This window comes from Gracilinanus agilis, chromosome 4 (genome assembly GCF_016433145.1).
Source record: "Gracilinanus agilis isolate LMUSP501 chromosome 4, AgileGrace, whole genome shotgun sequence".
NCBI lineage: Eukaryota > Metazoa > Chordata > Mammalia > Didelphimorphia > Didelphidae > Gracilinanus > Gracilinanus agilis.
In genome coordinates this window covers 518,757,282-518,772,512 of record NC_058133.1, presented here as the reverse complement: position 1 = coordinate 518,772,512, position 15,231 = coordinate 518,757,282, and the positions used below count along the sequence as shown (strand labels likewise).

The window sequence follows — 15,231 nt, the reverse complement described above, 5'->3', positions numbered from 1 at the left end:
TCTTGCATATTGCATTGTCAGTGTGATTCTTCCTCCAGCCACGATTGAACCTGGGTTAGGTATTAAAATTTGGGTACAACAGCTTGAGCTAGGGTCTCCCATCTAAAGTTGGTGAGTGACCCTGAGCTGTGCCTGGGCTTGAGTTTTATAGAGTAGTAGTCAGCAGGGGGCAGGGTAGGGAAATGTCTTTAGGTTGGGAAATCCTGCAGATAAGGGGAATGTCTGCAGGAAGAGATCCTGTGGATATGGGGAAGGTCTGCAAGGTAGATAAGGTCAGGCTCTGGAGACTGGAGTTCTGCAAGTTTGGGATTCCTGTGAATAATCCTATTTCACCATAATGTCATACAGGGGTCAGGATTTTTAATTCTGACTCTAGGTTCCACATTCCCCACTTCTGGAGTTGGATCATAAAGAAATCATTCTTAAATGTCATTACAGAGGGAAGGGGGGGTGGGGAGGGATAGCCAGTATTGTTGCCAAAGGACCATAAGCTATACAGTGTTGATAAGATCTTTGACAAAGGTCACTAGTGGAAGCAAAGGAATTTTCCTGCCTATAGTTTGCCTGAAAACCTTTTCACTTTGGGGGTACAATGTTCTATGCTGTCTATGGGGCACAATGTCCCACAATGTCCCATGCCGTCCACCCCCCCAAATATCTAAGGAAAGAGGGCTGATGGTTTCAATCTTCTGTAGATACTTCAAGCTGATAAGGGGTGTAGAATCTCTGAGAGGGAGAGCAGGAGGAGGAGGAGCTGTGGGTACAGGGTCTTCAGGGGTGTCTCTGCAGCAAATGCCAGGGTCCTGAAGGCTTGGGGACCAGGGACTGTTTCCCCAGACTGGCAGACAGGTCACAAGGGGGAGCATCCATCCCTAAAGCAGAAAGATAGAACCTAGGACTGGGGCAAAAACTGGAACACCAGATACAAAGAGAGAAAATTAGCACAATAGAAACTGATATTAAACATTAACATTTGGGTATCTTATTTTAAGCTAACATATTTTATCTCCAGAAATCATCCTCTGACAGGAATTGATCCGTGTAGGAAATTTGACTCCTAAGTTGTTTGCAGAGATATTTCTGATAAAGAATGTCCTTTTGCAAAGCTCATATTAATGTGGCATCTATAAATACTTGAACAACAACATTTTACAGATAAATTTCTTCATCCTAGATTCTGGAGGAAATCCAGAAAGCCCTGGGTTATTTCCATGCTCAAGATCCAAACTTCAGTTATGGTAAATTAAGGCTGCGAGCTACAAGTCATCTATCACTAAACTTCACCTACTTCTCAAAGTGTGTTCCCTAACAATTTGATAATTTTCAATTGTTAACCTAATAGGTTGTTTGGGGAGATGGAAAAATTTACAACTTGCATTAAGTGCTGATTATGGGAACTTGCTCCACAAAGGGAAGGCAGATAGGAAAAACATTTCCTCACGTCCCAAGGGACCCATAGTGAGGGGCTCCATGCACAGGCCAAAGCTGTCACTGGCTCATGCCATCCTTGTCACTCAAGGATTCGTAGCCTAGATGGTCAGAAGAGGTCCAGTCCAGGTTGAGCCCTAGAATTGCCTCTCTAACCATCACAGAACATTCTCTATCATTTGCACTATATCACCATTGGATCCCAGAAGCCTTTCCTTCCTTAAAAGACAAGTCTTACCCATTACAGCTCAGAGAAATTCTGCTAAGCAGAAGTCTGGAAACAATTTCCATACCCTCAAACAAGCCTTTCACATCCCTACCAGGCTGATCACTCAGTTATTCTTACGTATTTTGGCAATAATTAACATATCACACTTTAGTCACAAAACCTGTGACTTTTCCAACACCATGTACATTAATTTTAGAAATTATCCCTAGGTCAAGGATCCAATTATAAGAGTAGAACATCTATCTATTCTCTTTCACCTCCATATCTGTTCTCTTTCATCTCTCCTCTCTCCTTTTTCCTCTCTCTTTTTCCCCTCAAACCCTCTGCTTAAAAAGCAGAACACAACTTCCATTTACCTATAATGAATCTGTATACTCAGGACATTCAAGTCTCTCTCTCTTTTGTATTCAAACACAACATTCCTCTTCACTTTCTCTCACTCTGTTACCATCACAAAAATAAACATACCATTTGGTATCCCTTCAAATGCTAATCAATAACTCCCAAGAATTGAGACACTGCACCGTTAGCATAGTGCTCATCAATTATAAGATTAAGTTCATAGTACAAATTGGCAAACTGAGGTAATCACTGAGGATTGAAAAAACCTATGGTACCTTCCAGTTTACAATGAGCTTTTGCTTACATTCAAACAATACTTAAATACATGCTTTAGCAACAATTTACATAAAAGTCATATTTAAAGGAATATCACAAAGCATGTATAGTATTACTGGGCCTATTTCTAATTACAAGATTTGAAACCTTTTATGCACTGTAAACCTTAAAGCAAGCTTTTTGACAAGCAGGTTGCTTATCTATTTTCAAGACCAGGAAGTCAAATATAATAATAAAGTTAGTCAACTTTAATACACTGAGATGAAAAACCATTTATGATCGTTTTAAACCCTCCCAAAATTTTTTTGATCAATTTAAACACATAAACCTATTATATTTTTAAACCTCTTATGATGGAAAGATAGATAAGGATGGAAAACAGTCTTCTTGAGATTAACATGGGCATTGTGCAGAGATGGCAGGAACCCTGCACCCCCCAGCCCAGGCAGGCTGTGAAAAAAGAAACTCCCTTCCCCCTTCCTTCCCCTGTAACAAAAGAGATACACCTCTGGCCACACCTTGATAGCCTAAACGCTGAGGATCCCAGACAGACCCCCACTCACTGAATGCCCAAGTGCAAGGAGTCACATCCACACTTTTGAAAAGGGGGAATGGGGGGCAACTCCTGACAGTGGCTTCATTCACGCTGCCATAGTATGCTGTGGAGGACAACCCCCCCCCCCAGAGCTGCTCCACCCATGCTATCCTGCTGGCCACCCATCCCATCCCACCAATAAATCTTTCCTACTTCCAAGCTAAGCCTGGAGTCCCCTCATTCCCAAGAAGGGCCTCCCAGTGGTTCACCATTTGCATCTCTATAACAACTATACTGCTTTAAAAAAAACCAAAAAACTGTTTTACAAGATATCCATGACTTTTCTATCAACTTTTACTTGCTTGAACATCTCCTTAAAACCTCTAAAGTATACATTAAAATATACTCATCTTTAAACTCTTTAAGATCTTACTTATGTACTATGTTGCTATATCAGTTCCTAAGTATCAAAGTGAAACAATTAAAAGTATTTCTCTCTTTCCTTCCTGTTTGCTTGTGAGCAATTTACTCTAAGGCTGCCTGGCTTGATTTAGGTTTTTATGACTTAAAATCTTGTCTCTTATCTCTCTTTAACAAGTGAGATCACCACAATTTAACATTTTGCATGTATCGAAGCTTTCATAATAAATTATTCTCTATAAATTTTACTTCGAACTCCACAACTTCTAAATAACTTTAAGTCCTTTAGTAATCTTTCAATATGTAAACAACTGAATTTCAATGCATTTACTCTTATTCCTTTCAAACCTCTGTTTAAAACAGGATAGAACCTCCAGTTTAGTTTCTTTTTACCTCAAAGCATTGATTTGAACCTAGGACCTCCCATCTCTAGGCCTGGCTCTCATTCCACTGAGCAACCCAGTTGCTCCCTGTACACATTTTTTAAAACAATTCATACAACTCTTAGTCAAATACAACACTGTTTAGAAATTCCATCTTTTGGAAAATACCCAATTCTTAGTACCTGTATTATTAAAATCCATGCATAGATTAACCATTTAAAAAAAAACTTCTTGTGTGTCATATGATTACTTGTTGCTAGTTCTGACAGCAAATACGTTAAAAGAACATCTCATTTGAAAAATACCAAGTTTAAATTCTAGAATGAGTTTTCAATAATAACATTACAACTTTATCTGAATGACTTTTACATTTACAAAGTAGAAACCAAGGCTTAACAAACTTCTAACCATGATTTTTTGTGCTCAGCAAAATCTGGTTAATATTTCACATTTCACTGACAAACAGTTACGACAATAAATAAAATTACATTGTACCATATCAAAAATCATTAGCAATCTTCAACTTTTAAAATCAAATCTTAAGTGAAAAATGCTTCTAATTGTGGAGTAAAATCTCCCTTTTCTGCTCTGAATTTTTCTCTTTTTCGCTCCTTTGGGGGCCCATCCAAAGGAAGAAAGAGGAAAAATCATTGAAGATACTTGCTTTTGTCCTCTGCTGAGGATTTTTGACAGTGGGAATTTCAATCTTCCAACTCCCCTTTTCCCCCCACTTTTTTTTAAGTGTTGTTAACTTAGAAAAAAACGCAGAACTATTAAATAGTCATAAAACCATTCTTTAATCAAGGGAAAGGGGGAACAGAGCTACTTGGCCCCTTTGGCAGAGTTGCGCCTTGTGCAGAGTCCAAGAATTGAACTCTGCTTTGCTCTGCTCCCTGGACCCCCAGGGAGTGACACCCTGCTAGATGACGACTCCAAGAAACAAAGGAAATTGGGGAACTTATATACCTTTTGGGAAGATCCAGGGACTGGGGAAGATGATTGACATTATACTGGTAAGGATGGGATTTACAATCAAGCTTGGGAAAGGAATCATAGCTACAGGCTAGGGGTGTCAGGGAAGGGGCTGCTTATACAAGGGATACTAAAGGATGGTCCCTGCCCAGGTGTGTCTTCCTGGAAAGGGTCTTTGATACAATGGGGAAGACTACCTAGGACAAAAGGATATTTAGCATTTACCCTGGGGTCCATTATTCAGTCTGCAACTGCTAGTCTGAGATTCCCTTCAGGGTGGATTCCCAGGGGAACAGGGAACAAGCATGAGCTTTGGGGTCTCCAACCTACAAGTTATTTCTAAAACTTGGGGTTCATCAGATCTCACTAAGCCACACGTTTGGGGACTCTAGATTCCATGTCGTCAGTGTCCTATTTAAGAATACATGGAGATGAGACTATGACAAAACAACAATAAACAGAAACAAACAACTTCGTGACAAGCAGGCTTTAAAAGGAAAAAATCGGTGCTTTAGGATCCAAGTTTAAAAAGAAATCTTTGCAGTGACTAAATTGTTATCTGCTCCCAGTGGGAGTTTGGAGGTGAGCTGGTCCTAAGGCTGACTGCATTTCTTAAGGAAAGAACTTTAAATCCCCTCCCTCCTTCCTATTCAGATGTTAAGTCTGCTGCCAGAGCAGGCAGAGCCTCTCCAGGACTAAGGTCTGGGAGGTTTGAAATGTAGATGGGGGGATTGCAGAACAGCCACTAGGAAAGAAATTCCCCATTTGTGAAGCTGCATCTTAAACTCTTTGCCCTTCCTTTGTTTAATCTTATAGCTGGTCACACAAAAACAACACAGACTCAACAGAAATCTACAGGACATACTCTTCATTCATACATCTTGGAACCCAAAGAAGTCACTGAAATAGAGTGATGTGGCTGGATCTCTGCCTGGACTTCTCCCTTTTCTTCCAGTGCGTCCACTAGTGCTCAACTTACTGGGGGCCTCTAAACCACCAAGCTGGGGTTCCACCCCACCAGGTACCTTTACGGGGGCCTCGAACCCACCGATCCCAGTGTAGGAAAGCCCATCTTCCTCACTGCCTTTGGGTTCACTCTCTGGGCCAATGGCTCTTGGTGGAACCTGAGAAGAAATCTGACCTGATCTCCCTCCCAGCTCAGGCTCTGGCTCAGCACCATCCCTCCTGGGCCAGGCCCTGGGCCTCTGCACCCTCAGCTGGGGAGGGAGAAGGGACCCAGAGGGGCTGAGGTTTTCCCTTCTCTTCCCAGGCCTGAGGCTGCCCCACAGCAATCTACAGGGGGTCAGGGGACACAGGAGTCACCCAAAGCTAAGCCTGCCCTTACACCAGAGCCTGCTATCAACAGAGGGAAGGAGGGGCAGCTTGGGAAGAGAAGAGGGTCTGAAGGGTGTCGACATGGAATCTAGAGTTCCCAAACTTGTAGCTTAGTGAGGTATGATGAACCCCAAGTTTAGAAATAGTTTGTAGTTTGGAGACCCCCAAAGCTTGTGCTTGTTCCCTGTTCTGTGTGGGAAATAATAAAGAGAGAGTATTCTGGCACACCACTTTATCCAAGGAAGCTCAAACAAGTTAAATTGTTTTTTCTTTAGATTTCATCATTACATAATATGTAATTATTTTGTAGTGTGGTTATATAGTCAATATGAACTTAAATGTCTTATGTGGTAGCTGTAACGGAAAGAGGCATTTGGTATGGGTGAATGGAAATTCAGAGGTTTATTTTTTCTTTTTGGAGTTCACAGTTTCTGAGGGTGTGAAATCTTGTGTGAAGTCTAAAGAATTCCCAAGTTTCTGACTGAGTTATCACCTACTTTAGCAAAGGACTTGCCCACATTCTCTCTTAGTGTTCACTTCTGGACTTATCACTCATTTTAGCCAGTGACTTGGGAACTCCCTGACTTAATGTTCACCCTTCATAATGGGATGGGCCCAGGCAGAGCCTCCAGGGCTCCTGAGGCAGGGCTCGGCCCTCCTGGAACCCCCCTCCACAGTGAACCCATCTGTCCTCGCTTTGGTGACTCTTCTTTCCCTCCTTTGGGGTTTTCTGGGCAGACACGAGAGTTCTTTGCCATTTCCTTGGGCCATCTGAGGCAATCCTCTGCCTGAATGTCCCAGAGGTCCAACCAAGACCTCAGAGCACCCCGAGGGGAGCAGGAGCTGGTCTGGCCTCCTTCCCAGATGGTGGAGGCCTGATGTGGAAGGAGGCCCATCCAGGCTGAAGAAGCAGAGATCTCCTCCCAGCCAGCCCAGCTCCTCCTGCACACAGAGCCTGCAGGAACTCTGCCCTGGCTTTGCCTTCCTCCCCAGGCTGGACCCCAGGAAGCACCTCTTTGGCCACTCGAGCTCCTGCTGTTGTGCCTCAGTCACTCGTACCCACCCCCTCTCCCTAGGCTGCTCCCAAATCTCTCAACCCCACCCCTCCCTCATGCTGGGCATCTGAGAGCCCCTCCTGCCCTCCCTCCCTCTCCCAGGGACTCCCCCTCCCCCAGACTGCCAAGATAAAGCTGGTTACAGCATGAAGGGAGGAAAGCCCTGGCCCTACACCTGGAGGGGGGCAGCACAGAGCTCCTGGGAAAACGGGGATTCTGTCTGCCATCTGGCCCTGCAGCCCCAGGGTGGCCAGCCTGCTCTCTCCTCCTCTCCACCATCCTTTGGGCTCATTCCAGACAGACGTGCTCTCCCACAGGGATCACTGCAAGGTGAGGGTCAGAGGGAGTCACGGGGAGCTCACCACCACACTCATCTGAACAGTCAAACGCCCGGATGATGGAAGCAGGAACCAGAGCCATAGGAGGAAACTCAGGGTGAGAACCCGGCCCGGAACAGGGGGTCAGGAATCCCCAGGGCACTCCCATGGCTCAGAGGGGGCTGAGGGAATCTCAGGCACACAAGCGTGGGGCCATCTGGAGGGTTCTGGGTGGGATTTTTTTTTAACCATCTTAGGAGAATGTGGCAGGTGAAGGGGCTTCAGGCACAGGGAGGAGGAGGACAACCAGTGGCCAAGAGGCCAATTTGGGCCAAATGAGACAAAATACTGAACTGGACCAAAGCCAAACCCCTGCTCTCAGGGGGAGGGGCTGCAGGAGGACCTGGAGCTGCCCCATCTCAGACATCCTCAAGTGCCTGCTGGAGGAGCCCTCGTGGGGGAGGGTCATGGGGATCCCTCCCAGTGCTCCTGGGGTGCCAGCCAGCCTCCAGGGAGAGATTCTCCAGCCAGGAAGCCAGGAGCAGCCATGAAGCCCTTCCAGGGGGCCAGGCCAGGCTCAGGGTTCAAAGACAAAAGGGGGAGCCGCCAAGAGGACAGGAAGAGGCCTTTCCCGGGTCCTCAGATACAGCCTAGACCCACAGCGAGCACTTGGAGGCCCTTTGGGCTTGGCCAGCCCCCTTCTTCTGTGCCCCATCACTGCTGACTTTGGGTCAGTACTAAGGACCCCAGGCCAGGCACATGGGGTGAAGGGCCTTGTGAGGAAGAGTCTGAGGCCACACTGGAACCCAGCTCCTGCCCACCCCAGGCCTGGCACTCTCCCCTGTGCTAGCCAGAGGCCCAGGTGGGGCTCCCTTTGCCAGAGGTCAGTCCTCCCTGTGGGGAAGGCCCTCCTCCTCCGCTGAGCCCCGCATCCCTGACTGCAGGGCCTTCCTGGTGCTCTGCTGGCCTCCTCACCTCTCTTCCTCCTTCCTGCCAGCCTCCATGCAGCCCCTGAGGTGCCCTTCTGGTGCCTCCCCCACCCCCACTCTAGGAACTCCAGGGCTTCTGCCAGGATCCAATCCCCCATAATGCTCTTTGGCACTCCCAGCCCTAATGAAGCCATCCCGCTCCTCCCTGCCCCATCTTCTGCCCCATCCAGGCCACACCAGCCTTCTGGGGGTCCATGAACACCACCTCCAACTCGGGGGGTGGCATGCTCTCCCTCCCTAGTTCATGTCACTGCCCTTCCTGGCTTCCCTACAGTCCAAATGATAATCTTGCCTCCTCCAGGGAGCCCTCCTGAACTCCTCTTTGGGCTCTGCCCTCTCTCTGGGCAGTATTGCCTATTTAGCCAGAATAGAGGGTGCTGGGAGTATCTGAAGCGGAGGACTGCCCAAGGGGCAACAAGAGGCTTTCCTGGGGTGGAGGATTTGCAATCTGGAGCCCCCACCCAAGATGGGGGTGCAGGGGTCTTCCCCCCTGGGGGGCTACAAGGAGTGGGGAGGGGCCCCGCCAGGAGCAGGCTGTTTCCAGAGAGTGCACAAGGGCTGCTCCCATGTGGGGAGGCTCTGCCCAGGGGAGGTCTGAGGCTGGGAGGCCTGGCAGAGGGCCCGGGGGCTCTGAAAGGAACGGGGGCCTGGGGGCCTGGGGCCTGGCAGTCGGGGTCCTGGGTCCTTACAGGGTGGGGGCGTTAAAACTGCATCCTGTACTGGCCCCCATGACACCCCCTGCAGGCAGGACATGTTAGTAGGAAACAAGATCCCCAAAGCCACAGCTGACCCGAATCAGAGATTAGAGCTTGGGTTCTGCTCCACCTCCGCCCCTGCCACACAGCCCCGGGGCCTGGGTCTGCCCCAAAGAGCCCCTAAAAAGGAGAATTCGCACTCAGCTCTCACCAGAGGCGACTCCGGGCTCTAACCTGTGGGGAAGGGAGTTACTCTCTGTGCCGCTGCCCGCCCCTGGAGCGCTGCTGCTGCAGCTCGGGATCCTCTGCACAGCTGGCCTCTTTCTGGTCCCGGGGGATCGCCGCCCCCTTCCCCGCAGACCCCCACCTTCCCCCCGCCATTTCCTGCAGTAATGATCATTCACTGGGCTGCATGGCCTGCCAAGGGGGCGAGGCGGGAAAGTCTTTGAAAGAGGAGGAGGAGGCGTGGACTGGGCTGGATCTTGAATTAGTTTCCCAGAAGCCTCTGCGCTGCCCATAGTTGGGGTGGGGCTGACTCCCTTCCTCTTCCTGCATCTCTCTGGGGGGTCCTCCATTCTGGCCCCGCCTCCTGCCCCGCCCCTCGCAGGTAGTTTTACTTTAGGGCACTGAAGCCTTCTGGGTATCAGGAGGGAAGAAAAGGGTCCCGAGGGTCTTTTTGCCTCTAAAATCCTGTGGGGGACCCAAAAATGTAATCTCCTCCCCGCCACTGTGCAGAAAGAGAGAAGGAAAAGGAACAACGTGGGCGTGGCCATGCCCCCGAGGGTCCCCAAAGGCAACCCAGAGAAAAGAACCTCCCACCCCCCAAGGAGGAGAAGGCCACGCCCCTCCCTCACTCAGTGCCTAGCCACGCCCCTCTCTAGCCTTCTAACCCAGCCAAGGCCCGGCAAAGCAGAGGGTTCAGCACGTGGGTTCTTCCCTCTGAGGCATCCTGCACAGCTCAGTCAGCTGAACAAGGAACTGCAGACACCCATAGGGGAAGGGAAATGTGGCGGCCTCCCCCGGGCCCTGCTGGTCCCCCCTGCCTAGGTGGGTGGAAGGCGCAGGCGCTGTTCACTTGGAAAGAACCAAGAACTGCTGGTAGTCAGCGGGGGCCGAAGCCCCCAGGACTGGCCAGGCGCCTGCTTAGCCTGGACTAGTGAAGATGAGGGAGGCCTGACTGTGGGGGGAGAAGGAGGGAAGTTAACCTTCTCTCCCGGCTTCTGATGCAGCGAAAGGCACAGGCAGAGCCTCTGGCAAACCCGGAAAGCTGAACCCTCTGCACTGTTTATCCTCCCTTACCTTCCTCCTGATGGTCCAAAGCCACCCCTCCGTGCCCGAGTCTGCCTAGACCAGAGACGGGAACCTACGACACGGTGCCAAAGATGGCCTGCAGAGAGCTCTCTGGGCACTTGGCCGCCCTTCCCCCCTCCCAACCACCCCTGAAAGGCAGAGGGACTTGGGGGGGGGGGAGTGGAGCTGCTCTTCACCCCTCTCTATGGTGCCTGATGGCATTTTTTTTCACACCACTCATCCCCCTGCCAAGCAGCCCAATGGGAGAGTAGGGGGCAAAGGGGGGACTCACAGGTGGCAGAGCTAGAGGGGAGCAGAGCGCTCGGGCCACTCCCCTCCTCTCTACACTCACTGAGGATGTTCCTCACTTAACCCTCCCCTCCAACCAGAGCCCAGTGGGAGAGCTTTCTCCCTCCCGTGTGGGGTAAGGGTGGGGCAGGGCTCTCAGTCTCTGAGGGGGAAGGGCAGACATGGCACTCTCTGGGGGATGGGGGTCTGGCACCCCACCTGCAAGAGGTTCTGAAAGAAGGTAAACTGAGCCATTGTCCAGAAAACTTGGGGAAAGTAGAAATGAAACGAGCTTTCCTGTGAAGGTCAGTCAGCTCAGAAACAAAACAACAGTCCGGATCCACGAGGAAGTCCAGGAGAAGATACACAAGAGAATGTCCAGGACTCCACACCACCAACCAAAATAGCTTCTAGACATTAAGGTTTGCCTGCTTCATCCAGGTTATGCCTCATTCATGAACACTGTTTGCTTTCTATCTTGCACCCTACAAAAACTGCATTATAATTTCAGACCGTGCAGCTTTCGCTAGGAAACAGCCCTGGCCAGTAGATAAAATTATAATTAAATATTGGTTCCATTAATCTCATCTTCTGGCTGTCCAGACTCGCTTTATGAAGTGCATCACTTCAGGTCACCATCATTGACTCTTGACTTTTCCTTGCTAGTGACAGAAAACTCTGATTTCCAGTGTCACCGTCAAATTATCTGATTACAGTAACTGACACCAATTACAATGGCCAAACTTGACCCTGGGGAAACTGAGGTAGCCCCTACTGGCCTTACAAAGTGGAGCCTTGAGGCATTTAACCATTAGTGAGGAAAGGCAGGATATATTCTGCAATTAAGAGGATAACTAAAAATATGTCAATCCGATATCAATTATTAATGAAAAAGCACCTCACACTGAGAGAGGAGACTTAATCTGGCACTTTAAAATCGGAGTCATAATAGACATTTATGGAATAGGTTCAGTTAATGAATTTCTAACTGATTGAATTTTTAGGAAGGCTAGTTTTTAGGCAGGCAACCTGCCTGAGCTTCTAGGCTGCCGCTGTGCCCTTACCTTATCTATCAGGGAAGCAAAACGAGAGAATCAGTGCCTTCACCTACCCACCACCTCAACTTTGGAATGATGCAGCAGAAACAGAAGGATTCCATGGAGATCAACTTGGGGGCCAGAACTGAGGCCTAAAAAGGGCAAACAGGGAATGCCACAAAATTCTTCTTTCTTACACTCATGTTCTCTTTGCTTGTAACTTTCTTCTGAAGTATTTCCTTATTGAGACAGCATTTTCCAGTTGCCTGGAGGAGCTCATTCGTTCTTTCTGGTTCATGTCCTGCCACAATCCGTGCTGATTTCACAGATAATGGTTCTTCTCAAACCATTACCACAAAATCTAGGGTTCTCTGAAGGAAGTTAACTTTTGCATCTTTATCCTCAACAATTGAAATTTAAAATACAATATTTATATTCATCATCTATGTTGGTTTCTCACTCACCAAGGTCACCAGGAGTTAATTTATCAGAATACGGTCCTTGAGGGGGAAGCTGGATAGTTCAGTGGATTGAGAGCCAGGCCTAGAGATGGGAGGTCCTGGGTTCAAATCTGACCTCAAACACTTCCCTACCTTATGAGCCTGAGCTTAACCCCCATTTCCCACCCTTACCATTCTTCTGCCTTGGAGCCAATACACAGTATTGGCTCCTAGACGGAAGGTGAGGGTTAAAAAAGAAAAGAAAAGAAAAGAGTCCTTGGACAAATCCTGGAGCCAGTCTAAGAGCCAGGCCCAGCACTGCATGAAACCCAGCTGAGCTCAGTCCTGGGGACAGTCTTAAACTGCTCTTTGCCCCCCAGAGCCTACCTTGTGAACCCAAGAACCAATTTCCTCCTGGTGCTACCAACTGAGTGGCAAATCACAGGACTCCAAGATCTCCCCCAAAATCAGAGCTGCTGGTGAACAAAGACAATCGTGAATTGCCTGCTATGAGATGCTGGCATTGGAGGGAGGTGGGCTGACTGCCATCACCAGGGATGCCCAGCTGAAGGAAACTTAAGGCTGCATTCTGACTTACCAAGTCTACATTTTCCCTTAATAATCAACAATACATATGAAGGCATATGGATTTCATAAAAGCTAAAGAGAGTACTTTTCAAAGGGTCTACCAGAATAATAAAAACTAACCAGTCCTTGCTGATTTCATTACAAAGCAGAGCTATAAGACCATTTGCAAATACATGATTTCATTAGCATGGGATTGCCAGAGAGGGAAAACTAAAAACCAGGATAAGACTTAGTAAGTCAATTTTGGGGAATTGCCTGAGACTCAGAGAAGCTGAGGGAGAGATTTGACCAGAATCACACAGCTAGTACAGGCCAAAGGTAGATTTTTTAAAATTCATTATATTTAGAATATTTTCCCATGATTACATGATTTATGTTCTTTCCATCTCCTCAACCCCACCCCCACCCCTGGCCGCCACCCTGTACCAACACAGAATTCCACTGGTTTTTACATGTTTCATTGAGACCTATTTCCATATTATTGATAGTTGCACTAGGGTAATCATTTAGCGTCTACATCCCCAATAATATCCCCAACAGCTCATGTGTTAAAGCAGTTGTTTTTCTTCTGTCTCTCCTCCCACAGATCTTCCTCTCAATGTGGCTACTTTTCTTTCTCAGAAGTCCCTCAGCCTTGCTCTGGATCCTTGCATTGGTGCTGGTAGAGAAGTCTCTTATGTTCGATTGTACCACAGTGTATCAGCCTCTGTGTACAATGTTCTTCTGGATCTGCTCCTTTCACTCTGCATCAATTCCTGGAGGTCTTTCCAGTTCTTTCTATGGTTCTGAAGAGATTAAATTGTATTTTTATATTCTTTTAAAACGCGGAATTCCTCCAGTTCATTATTCCTTTGAGCACAATAGTATTCCATCACCAGCAGATACCACAATTTGTTCAGCCATTCCCCAATTGAATCAAAGGGTCAAATCAAAAGGATCAAAGGGCAGACAGTCCCAAAGGTAGATTGTGAACAAAGAAGTTGTCATGACTCCACATACAGAACTGTTTCCCAGGTCAAGCTACCTCTGAAGTGATCATATATGATGCAAAATCAGAAATCTATTCTTTACAATAAACAAGTTTGCGAACTAAATATGGATGGAGTTCCAAATAATTTAGAAATAGGATGTGTTCTCCAATTGTCTTTGCCTGAAGAAAAACATTTCCCCAATTTTTATGAAGCATTGTTTTGTTGTTTATACAATGAACCCTATAAGACTTTAGTAATATCTGTATTAAAGGATTTACTAATAAAGGACTGAGGGACAAAATAACATATAAAATAGGTATCTGGGAAAGTAATGCATACTAAACACTTTCTAAGAATAGATAGAATATAGCTCCAGAGAGTCCTTGTATCCAAAATAAAATTAAAATAAATTGCTCCTTTTATTGATGTCATCATAACAATCTCTTAGGACAAAGGTAAACCCGTCTTTAGGCCTAGCTCTCAATCCACAGAGCCACCTAGCTGCCCCCTAAAATGAGGTTTGTGAGGAGACATTTTTGCCAACTCAATTTAACATTCAATTATCATTTTTCTCTCCAAAATGGAAGAACTAAAATTTTTTCGTCAGAATATTATGTCAAAGAGCAACCTTTTTATCCACAAGATTGGAGAATGGCATTATACTTAAGAAAAAGGCTAGCTGAGGAGTGAGAAAAACTATTAACATCGGCCAACACAAGATGTTCTCAAATGTACCTTAACATTATCAGATTTCATCTCAGCATCTAAGTAGAGCCCTTTCATGAAACCATTCATTCCAATTACCTTCAAAACATAAAGGTCAATTTTTAATATCACATCAGAAAACATCACCAGTCCATATCCAGTGAGAGGTTTAAGTGGAATCACCAAAAGCTTTAGGTCTTTCCTTTATCTATTTGCAATTAGATTGTATATATAAGCAATACTTCAAACAGTCTCATCACTACTAGATCAGCATTCAGCTTGACTGAACAAAAAGAGGCAGGGAAAGAGTCATGACAGTAAAATATGGAAGATTTCTATGAACAGATGAAAACTGAAGTAAGCTGAAAGAGAAAAATAGTATAAACAATGACTACACTATAAACTAAAAGAATTATAAGTCTGTGCCTTCTCTGCAATTTCAGGATTTTAAGTTGCCCTGAGTACTGAGGAGCACGCAGGCAGCAGGGTCCTCCTGGTTTCAAGGGCAGCTCTCTATCTGCCATACCATACTGCCTCTCAAGACAAAAACAAAGAACACTGATAAAAAGAAGATAAATAAAAAATGCTAACTTTTAAAAAAGTAATCTTAAGTAACGTTCTTCTGACACTTTACATCAATTTTATCAAAAAGTTTTTTCAGTACCTAAATGGTTCTAGCATTTTGAAGAAAATGATGGACAACTCAACTGGCTCCTGTGAGATATAAAAATGATCACAATGTCTCCAGGGCCAGGGGAAGAGCCTCTCTAGAAAAGTCATGGGCAAAAACTGCTGAGGACAAAAAGCCTTAGAGACTGAAATCCCAATTAGTGGAGATTACCCATCCTGGCAGAGAAGGTCGTAGATCCTGCCCATTTTCAAAGGTGTTTTCTTTATTTGGGATGCTAGAAGGGTTCAGACCTGAGTTTCATAGCC

General features: G+C 46.5%; 1 pseudogene; it reads right to left on the bottom strand.

Moving 5' to 3' along the window:
• Positions 1 to 15,231, bottom strand: part of LOC123244687 — a 58,618-nt pseudogene that overhangs the window by 1,476 nt on the left and 41,911 nt on the right.